General features: G+C 43.8%; 1 protein-coding gene and 1 long non-coding RNA gene across 2 annotated transcripts in view; one reads left to right on the top strand and one right to left on the bottom strand.

Annotated features, from left to right (window-relative positions):
* The window catches only part of GPC4 (glypican 4), a 141,013-nt gene that overhangs the window by 60,782 nt on the left and 66,425 nt on the right, over positions 1-13,806 (bottom strand). The gene's annotated exons all lie outside the window — the stretch shown is intronic.
* Positions 6,229-13,806, top strand: part of LOC110196538 (uncharacterized) — a 46,926-nt gene continuing 39,348 nt past the window's right edge. Inside the window, exon 1 of the long non-coding RNA XR_002321249.2 lies at positions 6,229-6,330. This is a non-coding gene — a long non-coding RNA (uncharacterized LOC110196538). The remainder of the gene's footprint in view (positions 6,331-13,806) is intronic.

Genomic DNA, 13,806 nt, shown 5'->3' with positions numbered 1-13,806 from the left:
CTCCGAGGAGATGCAAAGGTAGAGAAAAGAGATATTGGGAGCAGTAGGGAAAGGACAGCCAGGAGTAGGCTCCCATAAAGTCAAAGAATCTTGAGCCAAAATCAAAATATTGCAGGGGCAGTCCAGGTCAGAGGGCTCAGGAAGAGCATGGAGAATTTAGACCGGCTGCTACACTGAAGAGTGTGGTTTCTTTGGGGATAAAAGGCATATCCTCATAACTTCAAGGAGATGAACAATAGAATGGAAGTTCTCATCTATGCCAAAATATTCATAGCTGTGTTTTTGTGATAGCAAGGAACGAGAAACAAAGTGGGTGCCCAATGATTTGGAAAAGGTTTGACAAACTGTGCTAGGTGAATTATCATACATTTTGCTTTTGTACCATGAGAGATGAGGTATGAGGAATTTGGAGAAACCTGGTTAGACATATATGAACTGATGCAAAGTGAAGGAAACTTACATAATGACTCTGATAATGTCACCGAAAAGGAAGCTAAAACAAAGCTAAAGGCTGTGTAATTCTAATGCCCATCTCGGCCTTTGAGGAAGAAAAAAAAAAGAAAATGTATATCCTACTTTTCCCTTGTGGAGATGAGGGGGCTGGGGTGCAGAATGGAGAAAATGTCATCAGACTCTGCCTTGCCTGCTTCTGCTTAACTGTTTTTTTCTTTTCTTGCAAAGGAAGGCTAGAGGATATATATCTGAAAATGGGGCATCGATAAAATTTTCTTTTAAAAAGAATGGCATCCCCTTTTCTGCTGCTTTAATAATAACGTTGCTAGCATTTACATAGCACTTCAAGTATAACTCATTTGAACCTCACAACAACTCTTTGAGGTAGATGCCATCATTACCCCCATTTTGCAAATGGAGGTAGACAGAGGCAAAAGTGACTTGCCAACGGTCACACAGCTAGTGGATGTCTGATGCAGGATCTGTACTTTGCTCTTCTTGACTCCAAATCCAGCACTATTCCCCTGGTTATAAGATGGCAGATACCAAGGATCACCAGTGGGGTACAAGCAATGACTCTGGGTATGCTCAACACCCTTGATCAGAGGCAAAGCTTAAAAATGAAGATGAATCATATGATAGGGATTAGGAAGACTACAGGTAGATGTGCTAAATGAACCACCCTGGCACCAAGGCTGCCCAACCTGGCTAAGCTCACAATTCCTACCGGGAGAGTCAATGGATCTTATCAAGCACTTAGCAAAGTGCCTGGCACATAGTAGATGCTATATAAAGGGTTAGCTATTATTGTTATCCTGTCTATTTTCCATGATCCAATGGACAGATGATGCTACAATCAATTTACTATAATTATGAAGAAGAGTCTTTGAACTGATTATGCCCAAATTATTCAAAAACTTTGCCTTGTGTAAAAGGTCCAACTTTGTTTAGAAAATGAAGCAGGAGGCAGCTAGGTGGCACAGTGGATAGAGCTCCAGCCTTGAAGTCAGGAGGACCTGAGTTCAAATTTGGTCTCAGACACACAACACACAACATATACTGGCTGTGTGACCCTGGGCAAGTCACTTAACCCCAATTGCCCAGCAAAACCCAAAAAACAAAAACAAAAATGAAAATGAAGCAGGAGGGAGGGGTCTTAAAGTAGGGGGAGGGGCAGAGCAGTGCATTGGAAAGATACTTAATGTCAGAGGATGTGATTTCGGTTCAAATCTCAGCTTGTCATTTACTACCCATGTGATCTTGGGCAAGTCACTTCAGCAAGACCTCCTTGGTTCCCAATTTCCTCATCTGTTGTTGTTTGTCCTACACTGTCAAAGAGGACCAATGGCATCACAGAGTGAAAAAAAAAAACAAAACAAAGGGGTTGGCCTAGAGGACATTTCCAGTCCCTTCCAGCTCTAAATCTATGACTATGAAAACACAAGGAAACAATTTCAGACTAGGACCTACAATCAGACATGAAAAGGCATTTTAATGCTTATTTTCTGCTCTCCTTGGCTCTGTTCCTTGAGAATGTTTTACTGTAGGAAAAGTAATAGCATGGAGTCTTACATATAGAAGAATATTTCACCCTTGGTTTTTTCCCCTTAGTGCCCCATTTTCCCCTTGGAATGAACAGGTATCTCCACAAGCTTCTGGTGGCTGACCTTAGAGTAACTAATGAGGCTCAATTTTTAAATCTGCCTGGGAGGATAGGGACAAAAAGCCAGCCAACATTAAATGCTCATCTCCTTTTCAAGGTACTACTTAGCTTATCTGCATGAATTAGTAAACACCAGCCTTTACTTAAATGTCTATCAATAGTCGAGAACCAGTAGGAACACAGAGGAGCACCCTTTGTTCTCTTATCTTTCTGACTATAAACCGAGGTACTACTTAACAAAGGTGAACTTGAAAAGAAAACTCATCTAGGCAAGGAGAGCAGCTTCTATTGACATGCAAAGTTTTCATTCCCACACCTAGCCAGAAAGTAGAAAGTAGGGGAGAGATCTGGAGTCAGGGAAGGGGGTTATGATCTGCCCCTGTCACTTCCTACCTCCGTGGAAGTAAGCAGCTTCAATGTCTCTGGGCCACCCACTTCCCCATCTGTAAAATGAGGGGCTTGGACTACATGGCCTCTGAGGTCTGCTCAAGTTCTATGGATCTAGATGCACAGGATTCCTACCTTACAGAGGAAGAGTGATGCTCAAAAAGGGGAAATGACTTGCCCAAGGGCACACAAATACTACTCAGTGGAGCTGAGACTTAAACCTACGTCTGCCACCTTCTAGGGTCCAGGGCTCTTTGTATCTCAGTTTTCCCAGTCCCTCCCTGTCTCCCAGTTCATCCCAGCTTGGATGAAGTTCCAGTTGTTGTCAATGTCGGGAGTTTGTTCACTGATGCAGTCTGAGAGTCCAAATCTGATGCTGAGTTCAATATCAATTGGGTATTTAGGGGAAACATTGAGGTAGAGCGTAAAGGGGTTGGACCCTGAGGTCAGAAGAACATGGCTCTGAATGCCACTGCACACTAACTTATTAAGTGACCTCAGAACCTTAGTTTCCTTCTTCATCTTTCAAATGGAAACACAACATTTATCATCCCTAAGCCTTGTTGTGAGGGAAACCCATTGTAAACCTTAAAGCATCACAGAAATGGAAGCTACTATTATTTATTATTCGAATTAGGAAAAAATGAAAATCCATTTCCAAAGTACAACATGACTCAATGAATGGAAAGTCTGATGTGGGTTGGGCAAATCAAATATAACAAAGACTTACAATAGTTCTCCATACCATGTGTAATACAATACTATTTTAGCAAAAGTATGGCCATAACGAGGGCAGGCAATAGCGTCTTTGCTCCAAAAGACCAAATTTAGAAGATGCTAACAGCATGTGAGGTTCTTTGGTAAGCTGGGGCAAGCTCCTCCACCCTCAGCAACAGCTCTTGCAAAGCCTTGAGCCAATGTCCATGGGTCCCTATTGCTACTTCTGGGGGAGTGTCTGACTCTCCCCTTCCACTGAAGGTGATTTGGCATCACTTAACCCATCCCCAACAATGCCTAGTAGTGTCTCTCCATAAAAGAAAGTGTCTCTGGTTTAACAGGCTAATTTAGATAGCTAATTTCTTGTCCAACAGCCAAGTAACCTAAGCTAAGCTTATTCTACTAGCTTTTCTTAAGTCAGATCACATTGAATAACTATGCTGCAAATATAGAAGACCGCAAAAGTTTACTGTATCTGAAACTGGCAGATTAGGGACTAAAAGTGGTTGGGGGGTAGGGGGAGCCTCTTCTTTGAGCAATTATCATAAAAGGTTTCAAAAATTAACAAATGCTGGAGGGGATATGGGAAAAACAGGAACACTACTGCACTGTTGGTAGAGCCATAAACTAGTCTAATCATTCTGGAGAACAATTTCGAACTGTGCCCAAAGGGCTATAAAACTGTGCATACCCTTTGACCCAGCAATATGGCTACACGGTCTTTACTCCAAAGAGATCAAAGAAAAGGAAAAAGGACCCTAATGTACAAAATATTTATAGCAGCTCTTTTTGTGGTGGCAAAGAACTGGAAACTGAGGCGATGCTCAACTGGATGACTGAACAAGTTATGAATGTTATGAAGTACTACTATTCTGAGAAAGGATGAAGGGGATGATTTCAGAAAAACCTGGGAAGGCTTATGTGAACTGACTGATGCAAAGTGAAGTGAGCGGCACCAGGAGAATAATCTATACAGTAACAATATTGTAAAGACTATAATTGTAACGCAGTAGCTCTAATCAATACAATGATCCACCACAATTCCAAAGGACTCATGATGTAAAATTCTATCCACCTTCAGAAAGAGAACTGAGGGACTCAGAGTACAGATTGAAGCATGTTTTTTTTCCCCTTCTTTGTTTTTCTTGCTTTTTTTGGAACATGGTGAATATGGAAATATATTTTGCTTAACTCGTGTGTAAAATAGGTATCATATTTCTTGCCTTCTCAATGGATGGTGGAAGGGCTAGAAAGAGGGAGAGAATTTAGAATCTGTAACTGAAAGTGAAAATAAAATTCAAAAAAATAAAAGGTTTCAAAATATTTTTTGCAACCAAACCATTCAAAAATAGGGCATGCCTAACAACTGATCTTCTGGCCTCTACCTAAAAACCTCCGTAGCCTGTTCTAGTAATGACATATTTTATGGTTAAGGGAAATATAAGGCTGACTTCTTTCTCCCTCCATCAATTTTCCATTCAGAACTTTAGCTAGAAGGTAGCTCTACCAGGACCCCAAAACAAGGTCAAGCTCAACGTGTTAGATGTAAGAATTCTGCATGAGTGAGAGGTAAAGGGCTTTTTCTTTAATCCTTTGTAATAGTCAAAGACTCTCAGTTTTAGATGGAATTTTTAAATTATCTCATCCACCCCATGCTTGAGGTACCTGGCACATAGTAAGTGCTTAATGAATGATTGCTGACTGTATGCTAGAAATCCCTTCTGTGGCATTCCTGGCCATCCATCCTCAGCTCGAAGACCTCTCCGCTGATGGTGAAACTTTCCTAAATAGTGTGTGGTCACCTAGGTGGTATAGGTAATAACAGCAGCTTACCCCTAGGTAACAGTTTAAAGGATGTCACATATTCTCTCCTAGTCATTCATATTTTTAAAAAAAGCAGCTGGGCATAGTGGTGCACACCTATACTCCTTGCTGCTGGGGAGGCTGAGGCTACTGGATTGCTTGAGCTCAGGAGTTCTGAGTTATAGTATATTAAGGCACTAGGTCTCTGTACTAAGTTTGGCACTAATATGGTGAGCCACCAGGAATGGGTGGCCATCAGGCTGCTTAAAGAGGGGGGTACTGAGGCAGGTTGGAAAAAAGAGCAAGATAAAGTTGATTAGTAGAGAGATCAAGTATGTGAGTGGCCACTAGACTTCCAGCCTCAGTGAGACGGGAAGGGAAGGGAAGAAAAGGGAAAGGAAAAAATGACATGGTAATAGCAGGATATAAGTTAAGGGAGAAAATATCAAGTAGGTCAAGGGAAACAAGGAGAATGTTTCAAGAAGTTTATTGGAAACCCAGTGTACTTAGTATCAGAAAAGCAAGGAACTAGGGACAGATAGCCATAGTAAAGAAGTTTATTGGAAACCCAGTGTACTTAGTATCAGAAAAGCAAGGAACTAGGGACAGATAGCCATAGTAATGGTCCTAAGGGACACATCTGCCCACTGATTTGGTCCCAGGTGACCCTCCAAGAGCAGTCAGGAGGACTGAAGAAGCAGCCTTATGAAGACGATGGTAGGACTCCTCTGAAGAGCCAACTGTGTTCTTTCCTTGAAAGGGCTAGCCCTTACCTACCTGACCATGCTGCCTTTATTACCTTCACTGAAGAGCACAATGACATGAAGATATACAACATGAACTGACAATTCTTGGACCAAGCTGGACCCCAGATCAAGACAAAAATAAGATAAACAATGTCCAGAATAACTGAGCAAGGTCAGCTTGTAATTGCCATGTCAGCATCCAGCAGAACACCCACCACGGGGGGTCTCCTGGCAACTTCCCTCAGTATGTTCTTGTGGTCCTTGAAGAAGATACTTCACTATCCCATAATGACCTCTTCCTCTCAGCCTTCTAAAAAGAAACATGTTTACAAGGTCAAACCCGGAACAGAGAGATAGTAATCTAGAACAAAGAGCCTTCCCAAGATGTTTCTGCCGTAACAAAGTAGCAGATGACAATACCACCTATCCATAAAACCCCAGAGTAGTGGCAACCTTCATCAGAGCTGACCCTTGCTGAGAAGAGTGCTGTCTTGGTTTTCCCTCCCGACGTGGACATCAGAGGACCCTCGGCCTCTCCCCCAGACTCTCCCAGGCTTGCAGGTAGGCTGCTACTTTCTGAATTTATCAAAGTCTATCTTTCTTTGTTGGTGCTCCCTACCTCACTCAGTCTTTTTACCTAACTAGGAGCTTTAATATTGCCAAGAGGGAATGATTTTAATAGGACCCTGGGGAAGTTATTTTTCTTGATCTCACTTGTCTTCTCTGGGGTTTCTTCTTTCCCTGCAAGCTACAACCTCCACTGATGCCCCCAACAATCTGTTAGGCCCATCGCATAAGCTCTTCCCCCTTCTAGGTATGTTATCTTCTTCCCCTGATGGTGTGCCCGAGATCCTGTGATTAGTTGCAAAGGCTGAGTTTTCACTGGCCAGGCACACCCCATTGAGCTAAATCCCCATTCTGATTTTCAACAATATACACCATTGTCTTTTAGCAAAGACATTTGTAGTATCACCCATGTATATTTTCATTTTGGATACTTAACATATTTACACTTGGGTTTTCAAAGAAGGATCTGTAAGAGTATATGTAGGTTGCTAGGTCCCGGTCCTTCAAGATGTAAACTATTACCAAAGCTAAAACATCTCAAATTCATGTGCCTCTTGAAATGTGAGTTTAAAAAAAGCCTATTCGCATGGTAGAAATAGCTCTGACAATTCTGGTAGAACATGCCAGGGTAGAATTTTATAAAGAGAGTTACTAAATACACCTTTTATTACATAAGAGAGAAATGCAAATGAGAAGAAAGGAAAATCCACATAGAGAAGGGGCAAACTGCAATTTTAAAGAGCATCTTGCAAGGGCTCTTAAGGCCAAGAAGATGCTTTTTGGATCTATTAAAGGGAAAAGCAATTTCAAAGCATCAGTGGGGCTACTGAAAGATCACAGGTCACACTTACTGGACTGAAAAGAAGGCAGAGGAAAAAAAAGAGGTCTTTGTCTTCTAGTATAATCCTTGGATCCCCAAATTCATAGGCCAGAAGCATGAGATCAAATAGGAGCAAACAGGATGTCCTAGACTTAATCAGTAAATTAAATGTAGCTCAAGCCCCCAGAGGACCTATGTGGGAAGGCTGTGAAGTAGCTCAAGGAGGAAACTCTTGACCAATGTGTATTACTTATTTTTAGAAATGGCTACTCTGGAAGTTAAGGATTGACAATATAATTTCTGGTGAAGTCAGACATGTTAAGAGAAATGACAACAAGCTTTTCCCAACCTTAGGTCAGTCATAGAATCAGATCTAGAGCTGCCAAGGACCTTGGAGGCTATAGTGAGCTCTCTCAGTTTTCAGAGGAGTAAACTGAGGGGTAGGGAAACTAATGACTTGCCTAAGGTAACAGAGTCAGGCACTTGTCACAGTCAGGACTGGAGGCCTATTCCCCTGCCTCCAGAATCACGGTGTCTTTCTATTGTACCATACACCCACCTGGCCAACAGGTGGAGAATTGCGGTAGTCATAGTAACTCATGAAGGCCATGCACCAAGGTGGATCTGTAACTTCTATGCTTTGCTGCTCCCTATGCCCTAATTCGAACCCTTGTCCTGTTTCCATTCATCTGTTGACCCCCTTTAAATCCCAATCCAAATGCCACCTCCTCTGAGAAGCATCCCATGATCCCCTTATGAGCGACGATGACTTCACAGAGCATTTTGTAAGCCCCTCGGTCGTACACTGGTCACGTAATACTGAGTATCATAAAAATCTGTGCATGTTTGTGTCATACCCACCTCCCCACTAGCCTGATGGCTTCATGAGAGGAGGCACTGTGTCATAACTAACCTTTGGCCATTTCTCAGGGCCTAGTATGATATTTCATTTGAGGCATCACTTTAGAAATGTTTGTTGAATGACCTCAAGGAAAGGAGGCCACATCAATGGAAATCACAGATCTTTGAAAAGTATTAAAGTATATATACTCTGTTTACAAAGACAAGGATTTGCATTCTATATACTTAAGATAGATTTCATGGCACAGGGAAAAGAGTATTGGCCTCTGGAGTCAGAGGACCTGGGTTCCAATTCCACCTCCAACATTACTATGTGACTTTGGCCAAATTACTCAATCTCCCTAGATCTCAGTTTCCTTATCTGTTCAAAATGAGGTCTGGCCTAGCAGCCTCTGAGATCCCTTTCTGCTCTGGTTCTATGATTACCTAAAGTCCAAAATAATTAAGTTTCAGAAAGCTTTGCTTACAAACCAGGAAGTTTGCTTACACAAAGCACTTCTCTCCGACGAACCCAGATTGACAAAGTATTAACTTGACTATGCTCCATAGCCATTAAGCCAACTTGCAGACTATAATGCTTGCTAAATCAAACCTTTAATAGAATTGCCCCCAAGAGGGTAGCCGAATTGTTTCCCCCAACTTTAGAGATGTTCATGGATGAAAGGTCCATGAGATTTATTAAGGTAAACTCAGTTGCCCAGTAGGGCCATCCCAAGCCTTTGGTGACTCCCTCCCCTGTCCTGCTCCCACCATACTCTCCCTCTATGCCCGGAGCAAGGAGTGGAGGGCCAGCTGGCCAGACTATGCATCTTGCCAGGTGAAGCAATTCAGAAGCTTCTTTCAAACAGATGCTTCCTGTCCCAAAGGTATTCATTCTTTATTTCCCCACCGCTTGGAGAAAAAGAGTTATATAAACATGTCAAGAATGTTTGTTGAGTTCTGAGAATGGGTTTTAAAATATATCAAAATTCCTGTTTGGGAAGGGTTACTGTGATGTCTATTCAGGGCACTTCGTTATTTCTTTCAAGAAAACCTGGGCCTGGCAAAACAAATATTTCCAAAATATCCGAGAGGAGAGCAAAAATAAGATGCTGAACTAGATCCAGCTCCCCAGCCACCCCCAAAGTCAAAATCTTAGGGTCCTGTCCTGGGAGCTTGAATGGAGCCTTGACCTGAAGTCAGCACAGCTCAGGCCAGATCAGGAAACTTTTTCTGGAAAACGCCAGTGGGTCATTTGTTTTCCTGTAAATCAGAATTCCAGAAAGCAAAACCACCCTTGTCTAGGCCAGAGACGAACAAGAAAGCAGGTAGGATTCTAAGTGAGAGTGAGAACCAAAACAAACCAAAAATACATCAGTGGGAGCAAAGAGTAAATAAAGAAAAGGGGAAGAGGAGGGGACGGAGAAAACAATATGTCCCTGTTTTTCATTCTAAAAATATGATTGCCCTAAACGTGGTATGCCGCACATGTGCCTTAAGTGTGGCCAATGCACGGTTTGGACATACAATAGGACACACTAAAGAGGGTCAGTGGATCATGAATCTGGAGCTACAAGGGACTTCAGAGGTCATCTAGTTCAAACTCCTCCCCTTCATTTTATAAATGAGGAAACTGAGGCCCAAGAGACATACCCAAGGTCCCACAAGTCATAAATGTCAGAGGCAGTTGAATCTGAATGCCAAGGTCACACAGTTATATTCCAGCACTAGGACTCCAATCCCATATCCAGAGTAAGAGGAGGCCTTACACGAGGGCCTTTTTCCTATTCCACAGCAATACTGGGAACACATGAGAGAAGTCAAGAAATATGGCTCCAATGTGCAAATCTACCACTAGTACCTGTGTGACCTTGGGCAAGTCACTGCCCCTCTTTGGGCCTTTATCCCCATACACAAAATGAGGAGGCTGGACTACATGCTAGCCAATGTTTCCTTCAGTTGCAACAGGCTACAAGTGTCAGTTCTGTCACTCTACTTTTAGGCCTCAGTTTCCCCACTGGTACAAAGAGGAAGCTGGACCAGATGACTGAGACAGCATGGTACAGAGGAAAGAGGCTAGCTTTGGGGTCACAGGACCTAAGATCCAATCAGGACTCTGCTCCTTGCTGCTTGGGTGACCCTGGGCAAATCACCACCCCTCTAGATCTCAAGCTCTCAACCTATAACCTAGGATATGTTAGAGCCAAAAAGGGACTTTAGGTGGTCCAGAGGACCACGATAACACCTGGCCAAGGGAATGGAAAACTTTTAGCACTGAGCACATTAAGGAAAAATCCCTCCTCGAGCAACTATCACTGAAAGGGCCCCCACAACTGGACGTTCATGAAACCGTTCACAATGGGGACTTATATGATGACCAGGCTCATAAAAAGAGATAGTCATTCATTCTTCCTATCTGGGCCCAGGCAAACCTGGGCAAACTGTGCCCCATGAGAAAGCTCATCTATTGGAGATGCGGTGGGGCCCTCCAGCAGGCTTCTGGGCCAAGGCCCATCTCTCCAAGATGCTGTAGGGCAGCCTCTTCCAAGAGGAGGAAGTCTGCACCAACACAGCATGGGAGGTCCACACCTCAGGCTAAAGGCTCAGCCCCAGCTAATGTCTTGCCTTTTTGTTAACAAAGCAAAGATAATACCCAAGGCAGCTTCCTCTTCTGAGTGGGAGCTGGGAATGTTACAGAAGCAAGGGCATGTAGGGGGGGTGGGGAGGATACCACAAACATTTGGGCAAGTAACTTCAAATCCTTCTGCCTGGCTCATTTTCCCCAGATGCTTCCACCTCCTCCTTCCCTTTGCTGGGGAAGAAAAATTCTGGGGAGTAGGGCTTCCTTTGCTACCTGAGCATACTGCTTCCAAATGTATCCTTTCCCCTCTCTTCTTCAACTCTCCCCCATCTGCCCTGTTCTTTCACTTCACCTGCCAAAAGCACCCTGGGTCTGGGACAATGTTTCATTGAGATGACGGCCCTCATTTTGATATCAATGTTGCCACAGCCTTTCCTGTAGGATGACAGAACAAGGGGACTTTGGAGTAAAAAAATGTTGGCCATCACCTACTCCAACACTCTAATTTTACAGTTGGGGATACTGAGGCCCATAGACTGGAAAGGCCATATGATGAGACTATCTAGAACTGACAGAGACACAAAGAATCTAAGGCCTGTCGGGGCCCACAGTAGCCATGAAGTCCAACCAAGCCTTTCCTGAGCAGGAATCCCCTTTATAACATGACTGACAAGTGGTAGTCCAGCTTTTACTTGAAGGCTACCAATGAGAGTGAAGTTATTAGCTCCCGAGGCAGTCCTTCTCCGCCCCCTTCAGGACAACTCTAAATTGGGAAAGTCTTTCCTAACATCAGGACAGATTGTCTCTTTCCCATCCTCACCCCCCACACTCTTGGATCTGCCTTGGAGGCCCAGCAGAACAGGCCAAATACCTCTTTCACATAACAGCCCTTCAAATCTAAGAAGACGGCGATGTCCTTTTCCACCCCAGTCTTCTCTTCTCCAGCCTCCACATCCAATGCTATGTGGCCTGGTCTACAGGCTCTTCACCATACTGGTCACCCTTCTTCCAGATACACCCCAGCTTGTCTAGCAATGTCTTTTCTACAATGTGGTGTCCTGAACTAAAAGAGATTATCTATATAGTCCAACCTCCTCACTGGAATAGAACATTGAAAGAACCAAGGGAATTTCAGAAAGGGAAAAGGATCTGCCTAAGGCAGGGGTCTGTAACTTGTCTTGGTGTCATGGACCCCTCTTTGGTGATCTAATGTTGAAACCTATGGACCTTGTCTGAGAATCATATTTTTACACATCTAAAGTAAATTAGGTAGCATTCCAAAGGAAAGCAAATATACTGAAATACAGCTCTCTCTGTATACAGACTGTCTGGGTGTGTTTGTCTCTCTCTGTCTCTTTTTCCCTGTGTCTCTGTCTCTCTCTGTCTCTCTCTGTCTCTCTGTCTCTCTCTCTCTCTCTCTCTCTCTCTCTCTCTCTCTCTCTCTCTCTCTCTCTCTCTCTCTCTCCAAGTTCATAGACCTCAGGTCAAGAACCCCTCACCCAAGGTCCCATAAGCTAATAAAAACGAGAGCCAGCAATGGAACTCAGGCCTCCATCCTCCCCCCACCCATCCACTTCTGTGCCTGCTCTCTGGGAAGTCCCTTGGCCCTTCTGCAAACCCTGGAACTAGCCACTCCGCAGGAATTTGCAGACAGGCCAGTCACATGGTTAGCATACATCTGAACTCACTGGATTTCAAGTGTTATGGATCTGGGTTCCAATCCCAGCTCCACCATTTACTGCTTATGAGACCCTGGCCATGTCACTTCCCCCTCTGGGTCTCAGTTTCCTCATCTGTAAAATCAGAAGGTTAGCCTGAATGAGCTCTTGGCCCCTTCCCAGCTCCAAATCCCATCATGATTTGCCTTGGTACTAACCCGGAGCCACTGATCTTGCCCTGCCCTTGCTGCCTCCCCCCACCCCCATACTGCACTCCACTCCCATGGGCCAAGCTAGGCTCCAAGACAGGCTCAGCACAAGGGATCAGTATCTCCGGAGCTGAGGTTTCATCCTGTTCAGCCCACCAGGAACAGCAATGGCATTTCAACTGGGAGTGATGAGCCAAACAAAAACAAACCAAAACAGGGGGTTTTAATCCCTCCGATAAGAAAACATACTTAAATTTAGTCACGACTTCCTGTTTTGCAGCTCCTGTTTCATTCAGCAGGGCATCCCAAACTGCAATCCACATGCATCATTGTAAAAGAGGAATGAAGGGGAAGAGATAGGAGACAAGTAATAGGCACGCCTTGGAAAATGACTCTCATGGAGACCAACCTTGCAGGCCCGCTAAAGGAATAAATAACAACAGCAGGTGACAGTCTGCAGGGAGCTTTGCTGATGAGATGGGGTCTCTCCCCTCAAAGGGGGAGCAAACAGAGGCCAAGGAGGTTAAGTGACTTATCTAAGGAGACACAGGAGGCTTCCACTGGAAGCTGGGTCTTAGGATCAATGAGGCTAGAGCTAGAAGAGAGGCCTTGCAGTTCATCTAGTCTAGCCCTGCTCCCACCCCAGTTTGACCAAGGAAGTCAGAATTTGAGGCCTAAAAGCCATGTGAAAGAGGTTTTTTTTCCTAAACCTTTTATGTTTTCCCAGAATGCTTCACTTTATGTCAAAGCTAGTCCTGGTAGCTGCTGGCAGCCAGTATCTAACAAGGTCCACAAGCACAGTGCCTTGCACATAGTAGCTATTTACTAGATATTGGCTGAATCAAATTGAACTTAATTTTCACCATCACCAATGTTGGCAGCTCAAGCATGAAGAGAAGGGCTTTATGGACATTATTCCATTTGTTTCTCAAAATAGTCCTATGGAGGGAAATACTCTTGCTCCCATTTCCCAGAAAATAAAACTAAGGCTCAGGGAGGCACAAGTGACTTGTCTGAGGTCCCACTCATGGCAAGTTGAAGGATCCTGGTCTCAAAACTAAGTCTGATTCCCAAGTCTGGAGCTCTTTTACTCTACTTGTTTCATCAGCAGCCTTTTTTTTTTTAAATACTATGATCATTGTAACTTACATCCTCCTAGGAAGTGTGGACAGACTCATGAAAGTATGGTACAGTGAGAAAATGAGGGGATTTTGAGTCCAAGGACATGAGTTCAAATCTTGCCTACATCACTGCTAATCTCTGTGACAGTAGGCAAGCCTCTCTAGGTCTCAGTTTCCCTCCTCTGTAAAATGATGGTGTGGTACTACAATCAACTAGCTTGAAATCTATGATCCTGTGAAA

The sequence above is a fragment of the Phascolarctos cinereus genome, unplaced genomic scaffold (genome assembly GCF_003287225.1).
Source record: "Phascolarctos cinereus isolate Bilbo 61053 unplaced genomic scaffold, phaCin_HiC Scaffold_8;HRSCAF=390, whole genome shotgun sequence".
Classification (NCBI taxonomy): domain Eukaryota; kingdom Metazoa; phylum Chordata; class Mammalia; order Diprotodontia; family Phascolarctidae; genus Phascolarctos; species Phascolarctos cinereus.
The sequence above is the reverse complement of the archived record's forward strand: the minus strand, read 5'-3'. Positions and strand labels throughout refer to the sequence as shown.